At 33.5% G+C, this 27641-nt stretch overlaps 1 long non-coding RNA gene across 2 annotated transcripts in view; it reads left to right on the top strand.

The window, feature by feature from the left end:
- Window positions 1-27641, top strand: part of LOC141375772 (uncharacterized) — a 52120-nt gene that overhangs the window by 17188 nt on the left and 7291 nt on the right. For both annotated transcript variants that reach the window (XR_012384556.1, XR_012384557.1), the window contains exons 2-14: window positions 1634-1754; window positions 6086-6142; window positions 6284-6335; window positions 8327-9028; window positions 9690-9717; window positions 10380-10430; window positions 11086-11136; window positions 11496-11550; window positions 12957-13011; window positions 14776-14830; window positions 16771-16825; window positions 18034-18088; window positions 18840-18936. This is a non-coding gene — a long non-coding RNA (uncharacterized lncRNA). The remainder of the gene's footprint in view (window positions 1-1633; window positions 1755-6085; window positions 6143-6283; window positions 6336-8326; window positions 9029-9689; window positions 9718-10379; window positions 10431-11085; window positions 11137-11495; window positions 11551-12956; window positions 13012-14775; window positions 14831-16770; window positions 16826-18033; window positions 18089-18839; window positions 18937-27641) is intronic.

Below are 27641 nucleotides of genomic sequence, written 5' to 3'. Positions count from 1 at the left end.
CTGACGTAAGAACGCTGGAGGAACATCAAATTTTAACACGGAAGAGTTTTTTTTGTCTCTCTCAAATTAAAGCAATATTTCTTAATCTTGTTGTTTTTTTTTTTTTTACTGTACAGTTGCCCCAGGTGTTTATCAGGTGTGATGCCTGCTCATCTGACCTTTGACCTCGGCACTCAACTGCTGCCAGTTTTCTTTCAATGCCATGAGATTTCTGAATTCTACATGCAGGAACCGATGCATTCCTTTTTTTTCCTTTTTTTTTTTAAACAAAACAGATATGGCAGACACGGCCAAACATTGAAACTTTGGAGGGCATTGAGGGGAAAAAAAAGCACAATATCATCAAGGGGAATAAAAGGTTTGATCAAAGCGTGCGTTTACACACGTTCATTTAAATATAGACAAAACCAACATTGGGTTATTTTTGTTATTAGATTTAAAATGCACGGACCCTATTTGACCCAGTGTTCATATATACATATGTTTTTATGAATGAATATTTTTGCATATAAAAGATAATATAAGACTGACTAGACAGATTAGATAGTTTAATAGACAGATTGACACGTGTAGTCATTCGTTCCTGTGTATTTGATGACTAGCTTCCAGCAGTATCTGGCTGCAGACTTGCATGCAATCTGAGACACAAAGCACTCAGCGGAGCTAGTGAGGTCACTGTGAGAGGCGGGGTTAGGGGTGCACACTCACTGACAGCCTAGATTTAGCCTGGTTTTAACCAAGCCGTCTATTAGACTTTTAACCCTTATGTATTGTTCATATTGTTCAAGTGGCTGTTTTTGCCCCCAATGACCTCCATTATAACTAAACTTGTTTTTATTGCAAAGCCATGACACCAGATAGTAACTCATAGTAACACACCAGATAGACACCAGATAAATACGTAACTAACGTTAGAAATAGGTGTTTGTAATGGCAGCATCAGACGTAGTTCTTCAAAATGTGTATTTGCTAATAATAGCACGCGCTCGGCCTGTATCTGGCTCGGAAGCGCCGGTGTCGATTTCACCCAGAACCGGGCAGAGCTCACTCCTCCGCGGTAAACAATTCGCCGTCTGATTCCATGAGATGTAACGTTATGATAGATGCACTATGTAACTGTGATTTTTTTTCTACACATACTTTTATGTGAGAAGCAATGACCATTCGAATATGGTATAAATAACATGGTAACAAGGTATATTAAACATAAATATGACGTAGAAACAATTTACTAAACTTGAATTATTAAGCATGATTGAACAAAATGTTTGAATTTAGTAATGTAAATGTGTGGTTTTATTTTTTCTAATGTTTTTTTGTGATAAACTTGTGTTCAGTTAAACTGTACATTTGAATAAATGAACTTTTATTATGAAAAGAGGTTAACTTACCCAAGTTAAATAACTTTATTTGATCAAATTGTCAAAATAGTGCACTACTAACTTATATTTTGTTAAATGGTTTGAAATGTGATAACTGTATTATGAAATTTGATAACTATATTACTATTTTCTGTTTTGGTCTTCTTTAGAGAATTTTACACTACGTCACATATATTAATACTGCTTTGCATATGTGGTATTGTATTGATATTATAAACTGTGAAGTTTAACCTTATATAATATTTTAACAGTGAATGAATGGTGGTAAGAGTCAAAGCAGAGGATTAAATCCTTTGAAAGATGCTGCTCATCATGTGAGGTTGGGGAAGGATAAAGACATGCTTACGTGGAGGTACATCAGTAACATCAAAGGTACCAAAGTTTTGTACATGTTTTTTCTTACTGCAGGTAGTCCCCAGTTATTGTTTCATTATAAGCATAGTGTTAAGATGCAAAAAGGAGTTTAATTTAACACAAAAAAATTAAGTCATGAATGATGATTTGATGACAAGACATTATAAATGTCAACAAATAACATTTAAATAATAATAATAATGAAAAGAAATGTCCTAATTGAAAACCACACTTTAAAATGTTAATGTTTAATTTAAGAGTCTAAAAAATGCTAATATTAATGATTTCCATATTAGTGAAAAGTTAAAACTATTAAAGATTGTACACTATCCAGGGCCTGATTAACCAATGGTTAATAACACACATTGATGGAATAAGCCATTTACACAAATTTTGTCAGACAAGTGATGTCTGACCGACAGAGACAACATAACTAAATAGCGCCAGTGGTGTAGCTTGTAATGCACAGCAACATGTTTTGACGCGATTGATCATCAACTCGAGTTCTAATATACCGTCTGCTGAACTTATTCTTATTTTTTTTCTCCCCATTGGATATCAGATGGGAAATACATTTATTTTTAGGAAACATTTAAAAAAAATTTAAAATAATGCAAATGTTAAATAAAGTCACAAGTGCCTCGTGTGTTTTGATGATGTTTATCTTATTTCTCTAAATAGGTATTTTAAATATATAATAAAGTTATTTTCAAATGTTAGCAACATCTTAATAGAATTCATTTGTATTTATTTATTTGTGACGTTAGTCACTAGGGGTGTAACGGATCACTGTTGATCCGTGATCGATACGGATCACAACCCACGGTTCGGAATGCGCGTGACCCGTAGATTAATAACTTTTTTTGAACTTGTAGGTTAATCCAACATTTATAACAATCGCAGAGAGATCGCCTCCCGTGTCATTCAAATTGCATGAATGAAAGCATTTTGGCTTCCCTGTAAAATATAATGATGACGTTGTGGGACCTACATAAATGCTTTTGGCTATTAAGGTGTTTTTTTGTCACTGTTTGTTTAGCCTGCATTAATGCATTCATTATGGTAAGAATAAAATCACTGTTTAATGAAACAAGATGCTGGTGAAAGCAACTACATTGTGTAACCAACAGATGGCGACAAACAAACATCAAAACTATGTAATTGAATAGGTTTTCAAATATAATACACCTACAGTATAATGAAACATGAAGTTTTATGTGTGAATTGTTGAATCATTAATTGAAGATAAATATATGTTGTGCAAGATTTCTATACATTTTGCATTATCAGCAACAGTAGCAAAGATCATATTTCATATTGAATACTTTTTTTTAGCTGGTTATTTCCTGATTTTTATTTTTTATTAAAATTACAGGTTCTATTTTCTGTTTGTTAAAAGCAATGTTTTATGCAGTAACATTTTTGTATAAATGGAAAGCAAATTGTCTCCTCCCTTTTTTGCTGATCCAAAAAATGGTCCGATCCATAACTCAAAAAACGTAGAGTGATCCGAACTGCAGATTTTGGATCCGTTACACCACTATTAGTCGCCCTTTCCCAAACCCTGGTTAGCCTGTCGATTATCATTTGCCACAACTAGCGCTACTTCACCCATATTCTCCTACCTCATGGCTCTGTTGAAGAGCATTTAATAGGTTGCACATGTCTTAATAAAGGTTGCCTCCCTCTCTTTAAAAACATTTTTTTTAGAAACTAGGCATTTCCTCTTAGCAAATAGTCAATATCATATATTAGGGGTGTAACGATACACTCAGCTCACGATACGATGTGTATCACGATATAGTGTTCACGATTCGATATGTATCACGATATTTGGAATAAAAATTGAAAATTTAACTGAAATGCAAATTTTACCAAGTAAACTATTTTTTATGTATTTCTTTTGTTTCAACTTGTTAAACTGAACCTTCTTTTAGAAAATATATTAAACAGGCCTGTCTCTGGAAAATAAAACAATTTAAAAACTTCTTAAAAAATATTATTGAAATGACAGAGACAAAATTAAGGAACAATTTAAGTGAAGGTGCAAAAAAATAAGCTTTCTATTCAATTGAATTTAACAGTGAGAGCTTAAGGCTTTGCTTGGTCACTTGCGTTTTTTGTGTGTGCAAAAAAAAATCTACATTTCCAGGTAATCAGCAGTTCTATAAGATAATCCTGAACTTATGTGTATCTGTCTGAGAGGCTATCAAGTGTATCATGTTGACGTGCATTTTTGTGTACCTCTGTACTCAAATTTAGCTTTAAAGGGTTAGCTCGTCGTAATCATAACTCTAAAATCGATATGATTGTTTAAATAATGTGTACGTTTTCGGTTTCATTTACACTGCTAAGTGCTGTTCAAACTTCCCACGCTGCTCCTGAAAGATCACTCTGTTCCACAAACTGAATGTTGTTTACTACTTTATTAGTCACAACCTGCAGGTTCTGTTCACTGAAGCAGACGCGCGCGTATGGCAAGCCGTTTTAGCATTTAAACCTTTGTTCTGACTATCCATAAATATATGTAATTCATATTTAATTAAATTCATTTAGAGATATCTCTAATTATATTTTGACTAGTCGAATTATAATTATGACTAGTCAAAATATAATTAAAGATATCTCTAAATATATTTATGGATAGTCAGATCAAAGGTTTAAATGTTAAAACGGCTTGCCATACGCACGCGTCTATCATAGTCCGCCCTTTGTAGTAACAGCTCACGGTCAGCTCATGTCATGTGTGATTTTGCGGCCGCCAATACATCATATGAAGACAGAATGATATTTTAGGGTGAATTGTACCTTATAAATACAGTATGTGACTCTTTCAACACCATTAGGAGGTATCCCTGTCGCTGTGCAAAGTATGTAAATCACTGTGAAGACTTTAAAACTTAGGATGTGTGACCCAGTATGCGTGTCAAAAAGCGGACGAGTCTAAAGCAATTACTGTACAACCGAAATGTTGCCAGACGTCTGATTTTGAGAGGATGGGCCATCCTCTATTTCAACTCCACTCATCTTGGTTTGCTAACATTACTGCTGCTGCAATCTGAACTCACGTGCGACAGCAGGTGGAACGTAGCTCACGTGCAAACAGCTCAACTAATAAGAGAAAACGGACGTCATATCGTAATCATATCGTCATAACGCCACGATGCATATCGAGACATTTTTGCATCGCAATAAATCGTACAACGATAAATCGTTACACCCCTATCATATATTATTATTATCATTGTATTTAAATTGTCAGAAAATGTCACCATGTATAAAAAGCATGCAGATTTTTTCCTTTCCTTCTTTACTTTTTTTAACTAAACAGCATGCTTTAATTGGTGAAGTGCTTTTAAGTTTTGAAATAACCTGCACTGAATTGAGCGGACTGTAGTGTAGTATTTGCCGTAGATCAAAATGAGTGAACAAGTGGATTTGGCAATCACAAGAGAAAAAGAGGAGAGGGTGCATCTTTATTGAGGCATGTTTCATATATTCACTCCTTCAAACAGACCCATGATGAGGAGAATGAGAGTATAGAAGACGTTATGGTAATGTTATGTGCAAGCTAGCATTAACCAGGTGGAGGATGCTAATGGCAGTGCAGACTGGATTCATCGTGTGTCTGAGGGCGTACTCGCACTGTACAGTTGCCATGAACCAGGCTGAAGCATGCTTTTCCCCCCTTCCGTCTCCCCCTACGGCCTGCACTCACATTGCATTCGTGCCTGGGCAGTCTTATGTCAACGAACGTGCTGTTCAGTAAGCGCTCTCGCAAAGCACAGTGGAGAATAGTAATAAATACCTTTTAAAATATATATTTTAGTACTGCTTCAGTTAACTTGAACAAGTGTACTTATACCATCAATTTTCATTTTCATAAGAAAATTTTCATTTTCTTAAAAAATAAGTTAAATCTTTGTAGACTATATATATATATAATTTATTTAAAAAATGTGGGCAATATATTATAGATTTGTTTTGAAAAAAATGTATTCTATTCTTATTTTTTTTAATACAGACCTCTTGAGTTCTTAATCCGGGCCTGACACTATCAAATAGTAAAGTATTAGATAATTGTTTTGGGCCAGTTTCCTGTACAGTGTACTTTTTGTGCACTATTAAACCAACATAATGAATTTTTTCAATGATTTAGTTTCTTCTGTATCAGTTTTCACTGTCCAGAAAAGTTTGTGATGCATACTCTGTGGAGTCAGTGTTCATGTGTTGACAGAACTGTTTTTATTTGGCAGAGTTACAATTTTAATCTTGTATAAAAAAGTACCTTGTGTTTAATTTTAAAACATTGTTCTGCACGATATCACAACATACAATTGTAATTTTAGAGTGTGTCATGTGGAGGAGTTGACCTTCTCTCCTGTAACAAACATGAAAAAGCAAAGGTAGGGTATATTGGATTTTATTTTAAAAATTGGCATATTTTGAACCGTATGTAGTATTAAATATAATGTTTAATAATGTCTGTTTAGCACACACTTGAGTTGTTTTAGCTTTATTTTCTGTGTTTTGATTATGTTTTTCAGTCTCCTCATGAGCCATTATCTTTGAATTCTGAACAGAGTGAGCTTCAAAGAGGTTTGTCTATATAATTGTCTTTTAAATGTTGATCTGAAGAGATATTTTCTTATTGTTCCTGTATCTGTGCAGTTATTTTTATATAATAATACATTTAATATGGGTGTAGCGATACATTATTATATTGAGAATCGCAATATAACAATTCAAAGTTTTTTCTTTAGATTAGCCTCTATTCACACGGTGAGTATTATGTGTAACAGGGCTCGAAATTGCGACCATTTTGGTCGCATATGCGCCCGAAAATTAATCGATGCGACCTCATAATATATTTGGGCGCATTAGTGCGACCTGTTTTGATTTTTTTTTTAAAACGTGCTGAATCGCTCTTCCCTGCCGCTATATTGGTTCATATTAGCTGTCAATCACTCAAGGCTATCCACTGTTAGATGACAGGGAGGGAGCTTTTATGTCCACGGGAAATGCAAACGGCTAAAGTGTGAAAACGTAAAGCACACAGGTTTGCAAAGTGCAAACCCCACCTAAAGTTGAGGCGCAGATGAGAGCGATCATGACACGTGGTGAATATTGATCCGCCAGCTGAGATCAATCGAGTACGTGCTTTTCGGAGAAGGTGGTCGAATCTCCATGCGTTGCATTCACTGCGTGTTCAGCGCAAATGTCCGCTAAAAGTCAAATCTAATACTGTATCATCGCCAAAGAAGCTCGCCTTTACTAAGTTTACACTGAAACTGCGTCTCATAACAAACAGCGGTATTGCGCCGGTGCTCAACCTGCTCATAAATTGGGTCGGCTGACTCGCCTGCTTTTCCACAAACACAGAAAAATGAAGATCAGCTCAGACTGAACATTTAAATTGACACAAACTGAAACCAAAACTTTTAAATAGTGATAGAAGCGAGACTTTATTTACTTTCTTTTGCCTATTCTTTCATGAGATGTATATATTTTTTTTATTTAGTTACTGATGACTGTTTTGCAGCTTTCAGCCTTGAATTTAATATTTTATTATAATCTTTTGTTTGTTTTGCAGCTGAAATATTATTTATTAAACTGACATGCATATATATGCTGTTTAGCAGTACAAAATAAATATTTCTTACTGCAATGCTTCATTTTTGTTTGATGCAAACTATACATTTATTTTTCAAAAAGTAACAGACTTTTTATAGCAGATAACTTGCATTCAAGCACATTCAAGGCAGCATGATAATGACAAATGTAATTCATTGTTACTATTATTGTCATTTTCATCATCATTAATATTCTAGAATTTTAATACATACACATTTTGGAATTATTGCACACAAATATCAATGTCATCTCTAAATTTTTTGTGGTGCTCCTAAATTTTTTCTGGTGCTCCTAAATTTTTGAAGTTGGGAGCACCGGTGCTACCAAGTAAAAAAGTTAATTTCGAGCCCTGTGTAAGATTAAACGTTTACACAGTTGCAGTATAAACTACTGTTGTTAAATGATGAAAATAATGCAAGTTGAAATCTGATGATGACAAATGCCTGGTTATACCAGTGAAAATGATCTATTTGCATGTGGACCATAAGAGAGTGCAAGCATACATCTAACACTCATCTTCAGAATTTTGAATTTGTATTCTGATGTCATCTCTGTCCTGTGCATTAAAGACCAATTTAAAGTTTAACATGCCAGATCTATGCAAAATTGAGCATTTTAACCATTACTAGGCCTACATATTATAATAATATTGTTTTTTACCACATTTGAGAAATAACAAATATTACTAATATTTAAAGCTTTTTTTTTATAGCTTACAATATTGAGATATCAAGAGAAACAATGTCAAGTTTGCTGACCTATCAATAGGCTATTGTTTTAATATCTGTGTGTTTGCTCATGGTTTATGAGGACCAAGTATGTCTACTGAATGTGACTTAGCAGTAGGCTATTGTTTTGTTAAATCTGTTTATTCATGGTTTATGAGGACATGGTTTGTTATGCGAGACTTAAAGCTTTTAATGTTTTCTTCATCTTTCTTTGCTTCTCTCTTTCAGCGCCTCCATGAGCCTGTGGCTTTAACCAACACAAACAGAGCTGTCTTCTACAGAGGTTTGTTAATTATTTTGTCATGCTAATTTGACACTCCTTAAAGGGATAGTTCATCCAAAAAGTGCAATTGTCTCATTATTTGATCCCCCTTTACTTGTCTCAAACCATTATTGGGATATTTCTTCTGTTAAAGACAAAAGAAGATACTTAGAAAAAATATGGAAACCTGTAACCATAGACTTCCATATTATTTGTGTTTTCTGTTGTGGAAGTCAATGATTGCAGGTTTTCTTCTTCCATCAAAATATCTTGTTTTTGTTGTTTAACAGAAGTAATAAACCCTTAAAGGTTTGGAACACTTGAGGGTAAATTAATAGTGAGTAAATATAAATTTTTGTGTGAATCATCCCTTTAAGTGCTAAAATGACAGTTTCATATTTCTACTACATTCAACGTAGCAGTCCTGTGTGTTTAGTCATGGTTTATGAGGACCAAGTATGTCTATTTTATGTGAGTTAGCAGCAAGCTATTGTTATATCAAATATGTGTGTTTACTCATAGTTTATGAGGACATGATTGGTTATGGAAGACTTGAAGCTTTCAGTAAGTGAATGTCATGTTTTCTTCATCTTTCTTTGCTTCTCTCTTTCGGTACCTCCATGAGCCCGTCGCTTGGACAAACACAAACAGAGTTGTTTTCTACAGAGGTTTGTTAATTCTTTTGTCAAGCTATTTTGACACTCCTTAAAGGCATAGTTCACCCAAAAATGAACATTTACTCACTATTAATTTACCCTCAAGTGTTTCAAACCTTTATGGGTTTCTTTTTTTCTGTTTAATAAAACAAATGAGATACTTTGAAAAAAGATGGAAACATGTATCCATTGACTTACATAATAGAAAACACAAATAATATGAAAGTCAATGGTTACAGGTTTCCATCGTTTTTCAAAGTATCTTCTTTTGTGTTTAACAGAAAAAAGAAACCCTTAAAGGTTTGGAACACTTGAGGGTAAATTAATAGTGAGTAAATGTTAATTTTTGTGTGAATCATCCCTTTAAGTGCTAAAATGACAGTTACATATTTCTGCTAAATGCAGTGTAGCAGTCCTGTGTGATTAGTCATGGTTTATGAGGACCAAGTATGTCTATTAGATGTGACTTAGCAGTAGGATATTGTTTTAATAAATCTGTGTGTTTACTCATGGTTTATGAGGACACAGTATGTGTAGGTTTACATGGTGCTAGCAGTAGACTATTATAACATGTGTTTCTTCATGGTTTATGAGGGCATTTTTTGTTATGCGAGACTTCAAACAGTTAGTAAACAAATGTTACATTTTCTTTATCTTTGTTTCTCTCTTTCAGTACCTCTATGAGCTCGTCACTTTGAGAGGTTTGTTAATTATTTTGTCAAACTATTTTGACACTTTTTAAAAGGATAGTTCTCCCAAAAAGTACAATTGTGTCATCATTTGCTCACCCTTTAATTGTCTCAAACCTTTTTGGGGTTATTTATTCTGTTAAAGACAAAAGAAAATACTTACAAATAATATGGGAGTGAATGATTACAGGTTTCCATCTTTTCTTGTTTTCTACCATGAAAGTCAATGATTGCAGATTTTCTTCCACCAAATGTCTTGTTTTTGTTTTTTATCAGAAGAAATAAACACGTAAAGGTTTGGAACCCTTGAGGGTAAATTGTTAGTGAGTAAATGTTCGTTTTTGGGTGAATCATCCCTTTAAGTGCTAAAATAACAGTTTCATATTTCTGCTAAATGCAGTGTAGCAGTCCTGTGTGTTTTGTCATGGTTTATGAGGACCAAGTATGTCTATTGGATGTGACTTAGCAGTAGGATATTGTTTTAATAAATCTGTGTGTTTACTCATGGTTTATGAGGACACTGTATGTAGAATGCAATGTTAGCAGTAGACTATTGTTTTATAACGTGTGTGTTTCTTCATGGTTTATGAGGACATGATTGGTTAAACAAGACTTAAAGCTTTCAGTAAGCGAATCTCATGTTTTCTTCATCTTTCTTTACTTTTCTTTTTCAGCACCTCCATAAGCCAGTCGCTTTGACAAACACAGAGTTGTCTTCTACAGAGGTTTGTTAATTCTTTTGTCAAGCTATTTTGATACTTCTTGAAAGGATAGTTTTACCCAAAAATGAACATTTACTCACTATTAGTTTACCCTCAAGTGTTCCAAACCTTTATGGTTTTCTTTTTTCTGTTTAACAAAACAAATAAGATACTTTGAAATAAGATAGAAACCTGTAACCATTGACTTCCATAGTAGTAAAAAACAAGTAATATAAAAGTCAATGGTTACAGGTTTCCATCGTTTTTCAAAGTATGTTTTGTTTTTAACAAAAGAAATAAACCCTTAAAGGTTTGGAACACTCGAGGGTAAATTAATAGTGAGTAAATGTTAATTTTTAGGTGAACCATCCCTTTAAGTGCTAAAATGACAGTTTCCTATTTCTGCTAAATGCAGGTTAGCAGTCCTGTGTGTTTAGTCATGGTTTATGAGGACCAAGTATGTCTATTAGATGTGACTTAGCAGTAGACTATTGTTTTATTAAATCTGTGTGTTTCTTCATGGTTCATAAGGACACAGTATGTGTAGGTTGACATAGTGCTAGCAGTAGACAATTATAACGTGTGTTTCTTCGTAATTTGTAAGGGCATGATTTGTTATGCGTGACTTAAAGTAATTTAACAATGTTAAAAAAATCTTATCTTTGCTTCTCTTTTTCAGTACCTCCCTGAGCCCGTCACTTTGACCAACACAGAGTTGTTTTCTACAGAGGTTTGTTTATTCTTTTGTCATGTTATTTTGACACTCCTTAAAGGGATAGTTCACCCAACAGTACAATTGTGTCCTCATTTGCCTACCCTTTACTTGTTTCTTTATTTGTTCTGTTAAAGACAAAACAAAATACTTTTAAAAAGATGTAAACCTGTAATTCATAGTAAGTAAATGTTCATTTTTGGGTGAACCATCCCTTTAAGTGCTAAAATGACAGTTTCTTAATTAGACTAAATGCAGTGTAGCAATCCTGTGTGTTTAGTCATGGTTTATGAGGACATGATTGGTTTTGTGAGACTTAAAGCTTTCAGTAAGCGAATGTCATGTTTCCTTTATCTTTCTTTGCTTCTCTCTTTCAGTACCTCCATGACCCAGTCACTTTGTCAAACACAAACAAAGCTGTCTTCTACAGAGGTTAGTTAATTCTTTTGTAATGCTATTTTGACACTCCTTAAAGGGATAGTTCACCCAAACAGTACAATTGTGTCATCATTTGCTCACCCTTTACTTGTTTTAAATCTTTATGGGTTTATTTTTTCTGTTGAACACAAAAGAAGATACTTTGAAAAAAGATGGAAACTTGTAACCATTGACTTCCATATTATTTGTGTTTTCTATTATGGAAGTCATTAGCCCCTTTCACACAGTGATACCGGTAAATATCTGGAAAATTTCCGGAAAGACTTTACCGGTATATTCAAAAAAGCGCTGTTCACACAGGCGAGGACGTTACGGAAATTTTCCGGAAAAGAGCATTCACACATCCATTCCAAAATACCGGTAAATTCTGACAACATTCACCACAAATGAGCTTTAAACGGCTGCGCTTGTATTTGTAAACATTTGACTAAATTACAAACTCTGTGGATGATCAATATTGTGAACAACTTTCGCAGGATCACTTTCGCATGTCGAGATGTTCATAATATGTGCATGTGCAAAGCTTGAAGGTAAACAAACAACGGCTTATCATAAGCATCTCATCGATGATTATTTACACAGTTATCATTAAGAAGAACATATAAACGTGATCTGACTAACTTCTAGCAGCTAAATGTGTCTGGAAAAATATTCAAAGGCTTTTATCCTCACAAACCGCGCGGACGTAAATGCGTCTGACTGTTGTGATTGGCTAAAGCAGACGTCTCACGTCAGCACGTTCTAGACGTGCACGCGCTTATTACGGGAATCTTCCTTTTGCATTCACACAGCGCAGCATTCCGGCACATTGCCGGTAATGTTACAACTTCTCTTTCCGGAAAATAGCCAGAACGAATTTACCGGTATTTTCAAAAAGGACCTGTTCACACATACAACCTTTCCGGAAAATTGCCGGCAATTTTCCGGAAAGGTCTGTATGTGTGAAAGGGGCTATTGATTGCAGGTTTTCTTCTTCCATCATAATATCTTGTTTTTGTTGTTTATCAGAAGAAATAAGCACATAAAAGTTTGGAACACTTGAGGGTAAATTCATAGTGAGTAAATGTTCATTTTTGAGTGAACCATCCCTTTAAATGCTAAAATTACAGTTTCCTTTTTCAGCTAAATGCAATGTAGCGGTCCTGTGTGTTTAGTCATGGTTTATGAAGACACAGTATGTCTATTTAATGTGACTTAGCAGTAGGATGTTGTTTTATGGAAACTGCGTGTTTCTTCATGGTTTATGAGGACACAGTATGTGTAGTTTTACATGGTGCTAGCAGTAGACTATTATAACGTGTGTTTCTTCATGGTTTATGAGGGCATGGTTTGTTGTGCAAAACTTAAAACAGTAAGTAAACGAATGGTAAATTTTCTTTATCTTTGCTTCTCTCTTTCAGTACCTTCATGAGTCCGTCACTTTGACAAACACAAACAGAGTTGTCTTCTACAGAGGTTTGTTAATTCTTTTGTAATGCTATTTTGACACTCCCTAAATGGATAGTTCACCCAAACGGTACAAATGTGTCATTATTTGCTTACATTTTACTTGTTTCAAACCATTTTGGGTTATTTCTTCTGTTAAAGACAAAAGAAAGTACTTTAAAAAAAGATGTAAACCTGTAACCATAGACTTCCATAGTAGAAAACACAAATAATATGAAAGTCAATATTCATTGGTTTTCAAAGTATCTTTTGTGTTTAATAGAAGAAATAAACCCATAAAGGTTTGGAACACGTGAGGGTAAATTAATAGAGTAAATGTTAATTTTTGGATGAACTACCCCTTTAAGTGCTAAAATAACAGTTTCCTATCACTGCTAAATGCAGTGTAGCAGTCCTGCGTGTTTAGTCATGGTTTATAAGGACCAAGTATGTCTATTAGATGTGACTTAGCAGTAGACTATTGTTTTATTAAATCTGTGTATTTCTTCAGGGTTCATGAGGACATGATTGGTTATGCGAGCCTTAAAGCTTTCAGTAGTTTTCTTCATCTTTCTTTGCTTCTCGCTTTTAGTACCTATATGAGCCTGTCACTTTGACAAACACAAAGACTTGTCTTCTACAGAGGTTTTTGTAATTGTTTTGTCAAGCTATTTTGGTACTTTAAACCAATCATGTCCTCATAAACCATGAAGAAGCACACATTATAAAACAACAGTCTTTTGTTAACATTGTAAAACTACACATACTGTGTCCTCATAAACCATGAAGAAACACAGATTTAATAAAAAAAACATTGTACTGCTAAGTCACATCCAATAGTCATACTTGGTCCTCATAAACCATGACTAAACACACAGGACTGCTACACTGCATTTAGCAGAAATAGGAAACTGTAATTTTAGCACTTAAAGGGATGATTCACCCAAAAATTAACATTTACTCACCATTAATTTACCCTCAAGTGTTCCAAACCTTTATGGGTTTCTTTTTTTCTGTTTGACAAAACAAATAAGATACTTTGAAAAAAGATGGATACCTCTAACCATTGACTTTCATATTATTTTTGATTTCTATTATGGAAGTCATTGATTGCAGGTTTTCTTCTTCTGTCAAAATATCTAGTTTGTTTGTAGGTTTGGAACACTTGAGGGTAAATTAATAGTGAGTAAATGTTCATTTTTGGGTGATCAATCTCTCTGAGTGTTAAAATGACAGTTTCCTATTTTTACTAAATGCAATTTAGCAGTCCTGTGTGTTTAGTCAGGGTTTATGAGGACCAAGTATGTCTATTGGATGTGAGTTAGCAACAGGCTATTGTTTTATTAAATCTGTGTGTTTACTCATGGTTTATGAGGACACAGTATGTGTAAGTTTACATAGTGCTAGCAGTTGACTTATAACTTGTTTCTTCATGGTTTATAAGGGCATGGTTTGTTATGCGTGACTTAAAAAGTCCCTTCAAGTGCTAAAATTACAGTTTCCTATTTCTGCTAAATGCAGTGTAGCAGTCCTGTGTGTTTAGTCATGGTTTACGAGGACCAAGTATGTCTATTGAATGTGACTTAGCAGTAGACTATTGTTTTATTAAATCTGTGTGTTTCTTCATGGTTCATGAGGACACAGTATGTGTAGGTTTACAATGTTACCAGTAGACTTATTTCATAACGTTTGTTTCTTCATGGTTTATGAGGACATGATTGGTTTTGTGAGACTTAAAGCTTTCAGTAAGCGAATGTCATGTTTTCTTCATCTTTCTTTACTTCTCTCCTTCAGCACCTCCATAAGCCAGTCGCTTTGTCAAACACAAACAGAGTTGTCTTCTACAGAGGTTTGTTAATTATTTTGTCAAGCTATTTTGACACTCCTTAAAGGGCTAGTTCACCCAAAAGTACAATTGTGTCATCATTTGCTCACCATTTGCTTGTTTTAAATTTTTATGGGTTTATTTTTTCTGTTAAACACAAAAGAAGATACTTTGAAATAAGGTGGAAACCTGTAACCATTGACTTCCATATTTTTTGTGTTTTCTATTGTGGAAGTCAATGATTGCAGGTTTTCTTCTTCAATCAAAATATCTTGTTTTGTTTTTTATCAGAAGAAATAAACCCTTAAAGGTTTGGAACACTTGAGGGTAAATTCATAGTAAGGAAATGTTCATTTTTGGGTGAACCATCACTTTAAGTGCTAAAATGACAGTTTCCTATTTTTACTAAATGCAGGTTAGCAGTCCTTTGAGTTTAGTCATGGTTTATGAGGACCAAGTATGTCTATTGGATGTGACTTACCAGCAGGCTATTGTTTTATTAAATCTGTGTGTTTCTTCATGGTTTATAAGGACATGATTGGTTTGCGAGACATAAAGCTTTCATTAAGCCAATGACATGTCTTCTCAGGGCTCGAAATTAACTTTTTTACTTGGTAGCACCGGTGCTCCCAACTTCAAATATTTAGGAGCACCAAAAAATTTTTAGGAGCACCAGAAAAAATTTAGGAGCACCCACCAAAAATGAATGAGCACCGCTGCAAATTGTTTTTTAAGGGATTTATTGTATTTTAAAACAACATTAATAGGACTAACAAAAACCAGAAACAACTATCTAACTAATGCTGCGAAGACATTGATATTTGTGTGCAATAATTCCAAAATGAATGTCTAATAATTAGGCCATAGAATATTAATGATGATGAAAATGACAATAATAGTAACAATGAATTGCATTTCTCATTATGATACTGCCTTGAATGTGCATGAATGTAGGTTATCCGCTATTAAAAGTCTGTTACTTTATGAAAAATAATTGTATAGTTTGCATCAAACAAAAATGAAGCATTGCAGTAAGAAATATTAATTTTGTACTGCTGTTTTTATATGCATGTCAATTTAATAAATAATATTTCTGCTACAAAACAAACAAAAGATTATAATAAATCATTCAATTCAATGATGAAAGCTGCAAAGCAGTCATCAGTAAATAAATAAAAAAATAATATATACCTTAAAAAAGAATAGACAAAAGAAAGAAAGTAAAGTCTCGCTTCTATCACTCTTTTAAAGTTTTGGTTTCAGTTTGTGTCAATTTAAAGGTTCAGTCTGAGATGATCTTCATTTTTCTGTGTTTGTGGAAAAGCAGGCGAGTCAGCCGACCCAATTAATAAGTAGGCAGCGCAAGATTCTTGCGCTAACCATCGGCGCAAATCCGGTCTTTGTTATGAGCCGCAGTTTCAGTGTAAACTTAGTAAAGGCGAGCTTCTTTGGCGATGATATGTACAGTATTAGATTTGACTTTCAGCGGACATTTGCGCTGAACACGCAGTGAAAGCGACGCATGGAGATTCGGGCACCTTCTCCAAGAAGCGCGTACTCGATTGATCACAGCTGGCGGATCATTATTCACCACGTGACGTGTCATGATCGCTTTCATCTGCGCCTCAACTTAGGTGGGGTTTTCAAACTTGTGAGCTTTAAGTTTTTACTCTTCAGCCGTTTGCATTTCCTGTGGTCATAAAAGCTCCTTCCCTGTCATCTGACAGCGCAATACCTTGAGTGAATGACAGCTAATATGAACCAATATAGAGGCAGGGAAGAGCGATTCAGCATGTTTTTAGAAAAAACCAAAACAGGTCGCACTACAACCATTATTTGCAGTCGCACTAATGCGCCCAAATATATTATGAGGTCGCATAGATTAATTTTCGGGCGCATATGCGACCAAAATGGTCGCAATTTCGAGCCCTGCTTCTTAATCTTTCTGTGCTTCTTTCTTTCAGTATCTCAATGAGCTCGTCACTTTGACAAACACAAACAGAGCTGTCTTCTACAGAGGTTTGTTAATTTTTTGTCAAGCTATTTTGACAGTCGTTAAAGGGATAGTTTACCCAAAAATGACAATTGTTTCATCATTTGCTCATCCTTTACTTGTTCTAAACCTTATGGGTTTAATTCTTCTGTTAAAGACAAAAGAAAATACTTTAAAAAAAAAAGATGGAAACCTGTAACCATAGATTTCCATAATAGAAAATACCAATAATATGAAAGTCAATGGTTACAGGTTTTCATCAGTTTTCAAAGTATCTTTTGTGTTTAACAGAAGAAATAAACCCATAAAAGTTTGGAACACTTGAGGGTAAATTAATAGTAAGTAAATGTTAATTTTTGGGTGAACCATCACTTTAAGTGCAAAATTGACAGTTTCCTATTTTTACTAAATGCAGGTTAGCAGTCCTGTATGTTTAGTCATGGTTTATGAGAACTAAGTATGTCTATTGGATGTGACTTAGCAGTAGGTTGTTGTTTTATTAAATCTGTGTGTTTCTTCATGGTATATGAGGACACAGTATGTGTAGGTTTACAATGGTTTACATAGTGCTAGCAGTAGACTATTATAACATGTTTCTTCATGGTTTATGAGGGCAGAGTAAAGGAGTACACCCAAAAACGACAATTGTGTCATCATTTGCTCACCCTTTACTTGTTTTTTCAATCTTTATGGGTTTATTTTTCTGTTAAACACAAAAGAAGATGGAAACCTGTAACCATTGACTTTCATATTTTTTGTGTTTTCTATTATGAAAGTCAATGATTGCAGGTTTTCTTCTTCCATCAAAATATCTTGTTTTTGTTGTTTATCAGAAGAAATAAACCCTTAAAGGGTTGGAATGCTTTGGGGTATATTAATAGCAAGTACATTTTCATTTTTGGATGAACCATCCTTTTAAGTGCTAAAGTAACAGTTTCCTATTTCTGCTAAATGCAGGTTAGCAGTCCTGTGTGTTTATTCATGGTTTATGAGGACCAAGTATGTCTATTGGATGTGACTTAGCAGTAGACTATTGTTTTATTAAATCTGTGTGTTTCTTCATGGTTCATGAGGACACAGTATGTGTAGGTTTACAATGTTACCAGTAGACTGTTATTTTATAACGTGTGTGTTTCTTCATGGTTTATGAGGACATGATTGGTTTTGCAAGACTTAAAGCTTTCAGTAAGTGAATTTCATGTTTTCTTCATCTTTCTTTACTTCTCTCTTTCAGCACCTCTATAAGTCAGTCACTTTGACAAACACAAACAGAGCTGTCTTCTACAGAGGTTTGTTAATTCTTTTGTAATGCTATTTTGACACTCCTTAAAAGGATAGTTCACCCAAAAATGACAATTTTGTCATCATTTGCTCATCCTTCACTTCCTTCAATCTGTGTTTCTTCATGGTTTATGAGGACACAGTATGTGTAGGTTTACATGGTGCTAGCAGTAGACTATTATAACATGTGTTTCTTCATGGTTTATGAGGGCATGGTTTGTTATGCGAGACTTTAAAAGTAAGTAAACGAATGTTGAATTTTCTTTATCTTTGCTTTTCTGTTTCAGTACCTCCATGAGCCAGTCGCTTTGACCAACACAGAGTTGTTTTTTACAGAGGTTTGTTAATTCTTTTGTCAAGAATTAACAAACCTCTGTAGAAAACAACTCTGTGACTGGCTCATACCCAAAAATGACAAATGTGTCATCATTTGCACACCCTTTATGGGTTTATTTTTTCTGTTAAACACAAAAGAAGATGGAAGATGAAAACCTGTACTCATTGACTTCCATATTTTTGGTGTTTTTATTTTGGAAGTCAATGATTGCAGGTTTTCTTCTTCCATCAAAATACCTTGTTTTTCGTTTAACAGAAAAAATAAACTTGTAAAGTAGAAAAGTCCAATAGTAGGAAAAATAATAACATGAAAGTCAATGAGTGCACGTTTTAATTTATTAAGAAAATAAACTAATAATAATTAAAATAATTAAATAATTTAAATAAGTGAATAATAATGTCTCTCTCACTTTTTCCCTTCAGGAAATAACAGGTGAATCTTGACAGAAATCCAGGAAGCCAGACAGTGATGGTGGTGATGTTAAGAATTTCTGTCAATAACAATGCAGGAAGAAACTAAGTAACTAAAATTACTTTAAAAATAATGTGCATTTTAGGCCTTTTTTATTTTAAGCAAATTTTAAGCATGATCTAAAGGGTTGAGTTTATTTTCTTAATGAGTTATAGGTGTATTTTGAGAATAAACCAATCAGAGTCTCATCTCCCATTCCCTTTAATAGCCTTGCATCGTGCCATAAGCGCATTTGCTATTTACATGACGTAAAGTAAGTTTAAGTGGAAAAACTGAGCATTTCACAAGCAAACAGTTAACAGTTATTTTTAACAGAAAACTGTTAAACAGAGCATCTACCGCGCGAGAATGAGAGATAAATGATCTACTTTCACTTTCGCTCTTGGTGGATAGGAAAATCTTTACGCACAGACATCAGTTAGCCTAATAATAATAATTAGTTGCGTTTGTTAAGCGCAAGTATTTGTTTCAAAACTATTTCTAAATGCAGTTCTAATTTTCAGCAAATGAATAAATGAACAATAATAACTAAGTGTTGTCATAAACCTGAGTTATATCCTAAAAAACATGTTGCCCGCATATGGTCTAAAACCTGCAGGTGGGCAAATCTAAGCTTTTTTTTAATAAAACAAATATAAATATGGATATAATAATTATTACTGCTAATAATAACATACAAAAGCAAATTGTTATGAATAAAAACTATTGCGTCGTAGAGTGATAAACAGTGTTTGTTATTTTAAAGTGATAGGACTAAGATGGTCAATAAATAAGCTTTTTATTTACCTATTAATTCACAGTTTTAATTTACATTTTGTTGATTATATTTTACTCTTACTTTTACCTATTAAAAATCTTATTTTTTTCTTATTATTACTCTTATTTTACTTTTATTATATTTATATTTTACTATTATGTTATTTTGTCTCAATTACTGTACATTAATAGCAAATTAATATTTAAGTAGGCCTAATTATTTATTTAAAAACATTACCAGCGAAATACTGAGAAACGGTCTGGCGCTATTTTTATATACAGGCCTATCATAATTTTAAAGAAAGCTGCAAGGTGTGCTACATTATTTTAAATTATTTTTTCTGTCTGTTACTTGAAGTTCAGTGCGTGTGCCTGTGCGCTGAGAGACAAGGCAATATTGACAAAATATTGAATTTTGTTTTTTATATTGCATTGCATTAATTTGCAGAGATGTTTTATAGTTTATACAGGCCTAAAATAAACGCTTTGGTACAGAGTTATTATTTTAAAACAAACCTGTGTTTGTAATGATAGATGTAGGTGTCACAAAATACTTTTTAAATCAGTGTTTTTATTAATATGATTATTATTTATTGTGGACAACACTTAATAAATACTGAAATGTCCCCGCTAGGGCTGCTCTATTATGGGAAAAATCATAATCACGATTTTTTTGGTCATTATTTTAATCACAATTATTCAAAATGATTATTAGTTCAAGTCAAAATTATTAGGGCTCCTGTGAAATTATTATTATTATTTTTTATAAATATTTCCCAAATGATGTTTAACAGATTCAGGAATTTTTCACAGTATTTCCTATAATATTTTTTCCTTTGGAGGAAGTCTTATTTGTTTTATTTCAGCTAAAATAAAAGCAGGTTTAAATATTTTGAAATCTATTTTATGGTCAATATTAATAGCTCCCTTAAGCAAAATAGTTTTTGATGGTCAGCAGAAGAAATTACTGGTATACAATGACTTGCCCAATTATCCTAATTAAGCCTTTGAATCGTACTTTAATCTGAATGCTTGTATTTTGAAAAATATCTAGTAAAATATGTGCTGTCATCATAACAAAGATGAATGAAATCAGTTATAAAAAATTAGTTATTAAAACTATTATGTTTAGAAATGGGTTAAAAAAAATCTTCTTTCCATTAATCAGAAATTGGGGGGGGGAAAGTAGGGCTAATAATTTAGATTTCAACTGTATTCATTTATTTTCCTCCCTGCAAAGGAAAGGGAAATATGTACAATAGAATAAAAATATGAAACAAACTGTGCTTTAAGCATCTTCACTGTAAAAAAAAAAAAACTTTGATTATAGCTACTAAAGTCCTTCAGACAAGAACAGTGAGGGATTGTCTTCTTTTGTTGTTTGATTAATGGTAAAAACAGTCGGCAGCAGGAATATCACGCACTTTCACTTTAAGAGCAGTACGGTTCTGATTTATGGTTTCTCTTTCACATGTCTTTTGATTCTCAACTAGTTTGTTTATTACTTAAATGAGAGTTAATATGAATAATCACTGAACATCGCGTTTTGATACCTATTTGACCATTAAAATGCTCACATTAAGATAACTTTAGATGTGTGTGCTTTGCTCTGAGCACACAGTGTGCGAATATGTGTGTGCCGCATACACAAACCATGCGGTCTCATTCATGCTTTTAAAACATGAATGATTCGAATGTACATCAATGAATGATGCACATGCCGTGCTGCAAAATTACAATGCATGCTTTTAGTAATATTCACGTGAAACTGAGCTTTGCAGAGCAACAAATGTGTACAACTGAAAAGAGGACGATATATGATGCAACAATCGTTTTATCTCGATTAATGATTTTCATATTCGTTTGAAGCCATAATCAAAATCGAATTTTCGATTAATTGCATAGCCCTACTTCCCGTATGTTTATAATATACTTGCGAGGGTAGCAGGCCCGGCGCCAGGATATCATAACTGAGGAGGCATTTTAATCCCATGACTAATTTTGGTCCCTCTTGTTCCTTTCATTTAGGCTATTTATTCACATTAATTATTACTTTGCATTACTGCCTAAGTTACTGACTCAAGGCAGTAATATACTTTTTTATAGTAATAATGATATGCAGTTTTGCTATTATTGATTTTATACCATTTATCAACGCAGACAGATCATGGTTCATTGCCAAACGAGTGCTTTATATCAAATTTTATTATCCTTATATGGGCCTATAATAGGCCTATAAAGGTTTAAAGTTTTAGGTAAAGACGTCAAACTATGCCCATACATGCAAGCCAATCCACGGTTAGACTATTCTATAACCGGTAAATAAATATAGTAAAATCAGCATTACTGAATCACGCTTCACAAAACCTTAACCAACCAAAATCAGTGTTAGGAAAAAGTTAAATGTTACAATCAAATGTCATTAAAAAAAATTTATTAAGTTACATTTTAAGGCATTAGTACGGAGACTCGGAAGGGACGTGATGGTGAAGAAAAAAATTGGGTGGAAGAAAAAAAAACTGAGTGGGAGAAAAAAAAAGGATGGTAGAAAAAAAAACAGTGATAGGAATATATATATATATATATATTTTTAAGTTTTTGTTCCCTCACAAAGATGTTTTGCGTTATCCACACTTCCTGTTCACTTCATACCTGTCAACCCTCCTGTATTTTACCATTCTATCCCTCTATCATACTATTGTTAAGTATTTTCCCATATTTCTCATATATTTTTATTTTTGAAAGCATTCTGAAACAAATATAAAAATGTCTGCATTTACTTTCTTTCCATTAAAAGCTGTGGGTTGATCATCGCCCTTCATATGCAACCTCTGAATCAGGGAATGATAAACTGATCCCAGATCAACTTCTGTACATGCCATTTAAAGAGGAGCTAAAGTGCAGGATTCAGATCTGTGTTTAAACAGACAAATATACTTAACAATATGTAAACATGTTCGTCCTGTGTGTTTTATTTTAAACACAACTCATTTTCTCTTAAATGAGCACAAACAGTTACTTAAGTAATGGAATACTTTCATTATAGATCTGTGCATTCTTAAATTGACACCTCTGATATGAAATAAAAGAAAATGAGAGATTCATTTGCTGCTCATCACTTGTTTGATAACAGAGGTGTCGCTTTAAATGGTGTGTATAGAAGCTGATCTGGGATCAGTTTATCATACCTAGCACATCCGTATACATGCATTCGCTAATTCACAGGTTGCATATGAAGAGCGATGATCGACCCACAGCTTTAATGGAAAGAAAGAGAAATATGGGAGAATCACAGCAAAAACGGAAGGCTTGGGAGAATCCTGGTAAAACAGGAGGGTTGACATGTATGAAGTGAACAGGAAGTGTTTGTGGAAAAACAGTTTTGCGAGAACGCAAAACATCTGCGAGGGAACGCAAAAACTTCCAAAAGAGGATTTTTAAATAAAAATATAGTCAAGGTAAAATGTTCAAAAACTAGGTCTGAGTCACTCCTTTTCTTCCGCCGTCTCATTAACACACCTTTATTAAATTACAATAATTAACAAATTGCACAAACAAACAGTAATATTTAAGAGTAAACTAATGAGCTATTTAAAAGTACACTTTAAAGAAAACCACATTTATAAGAGAGACTGTGCCTTAAAGCATATACTGCTCTGTCACACTGCTTTTATTTATTATTTTAGGTTTGTTTATGAATGAATTATTTAAGTTAAATATTTCATGTATGTGGTTTAATATTTAATTGGTCATTAAATCAAATGAAGAAGCTAGCTACTTTATTTTTTGACACTTCAACCGATCAATAAACAAAGAAATGAACAACCACAGATTATTTTATTCTCTCTGTAAAGTATTTAGATACTTAGACTATACTAAATAATTAGACTATTCTATATAGTTTTTAACATTGTTTGGGCTCAGTTGGGATTATTTGTTAATGAACTGCCACTCATCTTTCCATTAAACATTTTGATATTAAAATTATGTTTTAACTTTATGTCTCCAAGATTGCATTGTAATTTTCTAAGTTAAACTAAACTAGTTAAACTAGACAATTAAAATATGCTGTAAAAAAGTTTAGGTTGATAACTATTTTATTTTGGCTGGAAATGATTTACTGCTGGTTTTATCTGACCAGAGAACAACACAATGTTGGAATTGACGTAGTAGCATTGTGTAAAGTGCGATATGAGACAGCATATTTAATCCTTGCACTATTTTAAGTGAATGCATATGTATTCCACCGACTCCAAAATTAGGAGTTAAGAGTCTCATCCAAAAAACCCAGAACCGAACATCCCTAATCGACGCCCCATTGATGTTTCTTTGAACATCAGGTGCCATTATTAACTGTTTATCAAGTTAAATTTCAAACTGAACCTATAACTGTTTTTGATTAATTCAAAGTATAGCCCAGACTATTTTTTTCCTTTTCAAAAGCAGAAGCAGTATAGCCTAAACAGGACAGTTTTACAAATGTACAGATAAGCATTTTTATAACTGAACATCACAAAAGGCCTACAAGAATTTTCAGTCCATTTTTATATACAGGCCTATTATAATTTTAAAGAAAACTGCTAGGTGGGCTATATTATTTTAAATCTAGCCTATATTATTTTTATTAATTTCCTCTGTATCTGTCACTTGCGATTCAATGCACATGTGCTGAGCGAGACGAGAAATAAGGCAATATTGACCATTTTTTATAGGCCACTATAGTATATAATAGTTTGTTTTTACATATAGTATTGCATTAATTTGCATTGACGTTTTGTAGTTTGTAGAGGCCTAAAATGAATGCCTCGATTTGGAGTTATTTAAAACATAATCCTGCGTTTTTAACATTCTTTAAACCAATGTTTTTTATTATTATTATTTAATGTGAATAACTTTTAATTAAAAATTGTAATGTATTTATTACACCACCTTATTGGGTAAAAAAAACGATCAATTACAGTGCTTCCCGCAGGTTTGAAATATAGGACTTGCAGCATTGAAACACCATTTACCCACATCACATAGTTAACTATGCGACAGACAAAACTTAATTGCATTTTTAATAATAATTGTATTTATTATGACACTTTTTCTTTTAATGGGTTAAAGTAAAAAAAAAAAAAAAAGAATGTTACAAAAGAAAGAAATGCTTTATGCTATTTAGGAGCAATGTGCAGCCACTGACAGGTAAAATTCGCTTTTCTCTCACAAGTTAAAAAAGCAAATTAGGCTTGCCACGATAGACGGTGTTGACGGTGATACCGGTTTTAAGACGCAACACCGGTGACATCACGTTTTTACCGTGACACCGTCCTCACATTTGTTTTTTCTAAGTATTCGTTTTATTTATTTATTTTTTTATTAAATATTTATTTTAATTAAATGGAAAATAGAATTCGTAATAATTTACTTAAGGCCAGAGCATGCTTTATAATTAAAATCTGAACATAGTAATGCGTCATATTTCATTTATCACGTGAGAATAAATATGCAAGGCATACTCTCATTTTAAAAATCACGCGACCATCATCTCACAGTGTTTAATAATAAATATCTTATTTTTATTATAACAAGAATGATGTAGCAATGCCGCGCCATCGACAAGCCAACTGCAGAGAAACAAAGCAATCATCACGGCAACTGAAGTGAGCACTTTTTCCGAAGTTCAGCTCTTCTTTTTTGCACTTTATGCATTTCATGTAAAAAAATAAAAGATGAATATGCCTACAAGAATGTAACCTGTGTGCGCGCGTCTTTTATCACTGAGGCCGCTGTCTTTAAAAACCGAAAGTTGCTTCATCTGTCTGGAAATATTTCGGCTTTTAATAAATGAAAAGTTAATTTAGGTGAGCCAATATTAAAAATTGCTATAAAGTAACTGTGAAGTGCGGCAACACATCGAATCTGAGGTCTGATCTCATCTCTCTCTCGCTATCATTCAGACATCGAAACGCCACACAGGTCAAGTCGCAAAACTGAGGCTGGTACCAGCTGACAGGTAGAACAGCTGAAGCCTTTGCGAAATCTTTCAAAATACAGCGCTGAAATTAACAGGCACAAATATCTTTGAGCCAGAAAGTCACGCCTTATCTGTCAAAACGCAATTCGAGCCAATAGGAGTTGTGTAGCCTATTAATTATATTAATTCTAATAAAATGAAAACCAAATTAAACTATTCATTGCATTTTTCGATTGATAAAAATATACGTAAACGAAAAAAAATCAAACGGTGGCTAGTTTGTATTAATGTGTCTTAAAATTAATAAAAATATGCTCAGCCTATTTAAGCTTCACGGTTATATGCTGCGAAGCATGTTACTGAACTACAATATCTCCGAGGGAGATTATATAACTCGATAGACAACATTACCTTGAGGGATTTTAAAAACAAAAGGTGTTTTAAAAAAGGAACAACACGCCAATCGGCAACAAATAAAACATCTTGCCAGGGTATGCTGTGTGTAATCCGCCACTGACAGTGACATAAGACACCTGCGCCTGTCAACTGTGCTTGTAAGAGAGCTCAAAGCTTGTATGGATATAACCAAAAAAAGCAAGATCATATAGTTATAAATATTCCATAACAATACTTATCGAAATATTTATACATTTACATGTTGATTATTTTTTTAGCCTGTTAAATAAAATTACTTTTATTTAGCCTGTCTTTAGATTTTTTACACAATGTTTAATTTCTTAACATTTCTTTCTTTTTTATTTAAAGTTTATATATAAAATGAGTGCTAGCTTGTTTAGTTGTGATCATTATGCAAGGATCATATTTCATATTCGGTTTATTCTTCACTAGCCTATAAATTCGTTAATAAGGCTATATTATAAACGGATTGTTCATAAGGACTAAGCTATTAATATATAATGCAATAGGCTAAATAATACATTAAGAAATAGAGTGGAGGAACTAGGAACTATGACGTCACTTTGTAGGCTAATCGGCTGCTAGCATAAAACTGGTTCCCTCGTGAAAATCCCTATAGGATTTTCCCATAGGGTTTTCGAAGATTGCGAATAATACGCTCTGTGTTCAAACACTGTTCATTACACTTACACGTTTTGTTCAGCCGGATAATTGTCACACGAAAATATAACATTGAGCACTTTTGGATCTTAAATGCAAACGCAAGACTTAAAAAGCTAACATAAGGCTATAAACGGACTACAGCGCCCTCGGGGCGCTCGTCAGTGACGTCAGCCCCACCCTACTACAGACGACTTATCAAGCTTATTTTTAGAAATAACGTCCATGACAAAGAGTTAATCTCTCAGTATATTATATTGTAATCCACGCTATATATTATAAACTAATAAATACGCAAACACACATAGACCTTTGTGCCTTTTGGATCGTTTTTACGTGGGAAATACATGTTTTGCTTTGCGGTTGTTCTAAAAGTTTAAAAAATGTGTATAAATGTGCCTATATAGTATTATTATGAGACATATTTAAATAAGTGTATCGCTCGCGTGCACACAGCCCGCTTACCTTAACAGACGACGGCGTGAGGAGGAACAAGTCTATCAAATGCCTGCAGGTTTCATCATCATGGACACAGAATAACATTCAATATTCCTTTTGTGTCACGAAGTACAGCGAAAAACAGCCCAATACAGTCACATCTGCTATACGTTTTATGGAGGAGTGTAAATATTGCAGTTATGACAGAGTTAAATGTGTTGATGAAGAAAAAAAGACGAGAAATCACTTGATCACGTTAAAATGACAGTTAACATGCATGTATTTTTACACATTTATTCACACGTTTGCATTACTGAGAGCAGGAAAGAAACTGAGCAGTATCTTCATATTATCGTTTAATTAAAATGAATGATCAACAAATGAATCTGTCTCGACAGCCTTTACATGTGAAGGAATTATCTACACACAATCTGAATTCTCAATTAGAATAATACAACAAACTATAAAATACTATTCTGAAAATACTTAAATCACAGACTAATCCAAACGCCCAAGCGAGCTG

This window comes from Danio rerio, chromosome 8, assembly GCF_049306965.1.
Source record: "Danio rerio strain Tuebingen ecotype United States chromosome 8, GRCz12tu, whole genome shotgun sequence".
In the NCBI taxonomy this organism is placed as follows: domain Eukaryota; kingdom Metazoa; phylum Chordata; class Actinopteri; order Cypriniformes; family Danionidae; genus Danio; species Danio rerio.
The sequence above is the reverse complement of the archived record's forward strand: the minus strand, read 5'-3'. Positions and strand labels throughout refer to the sequence as shown.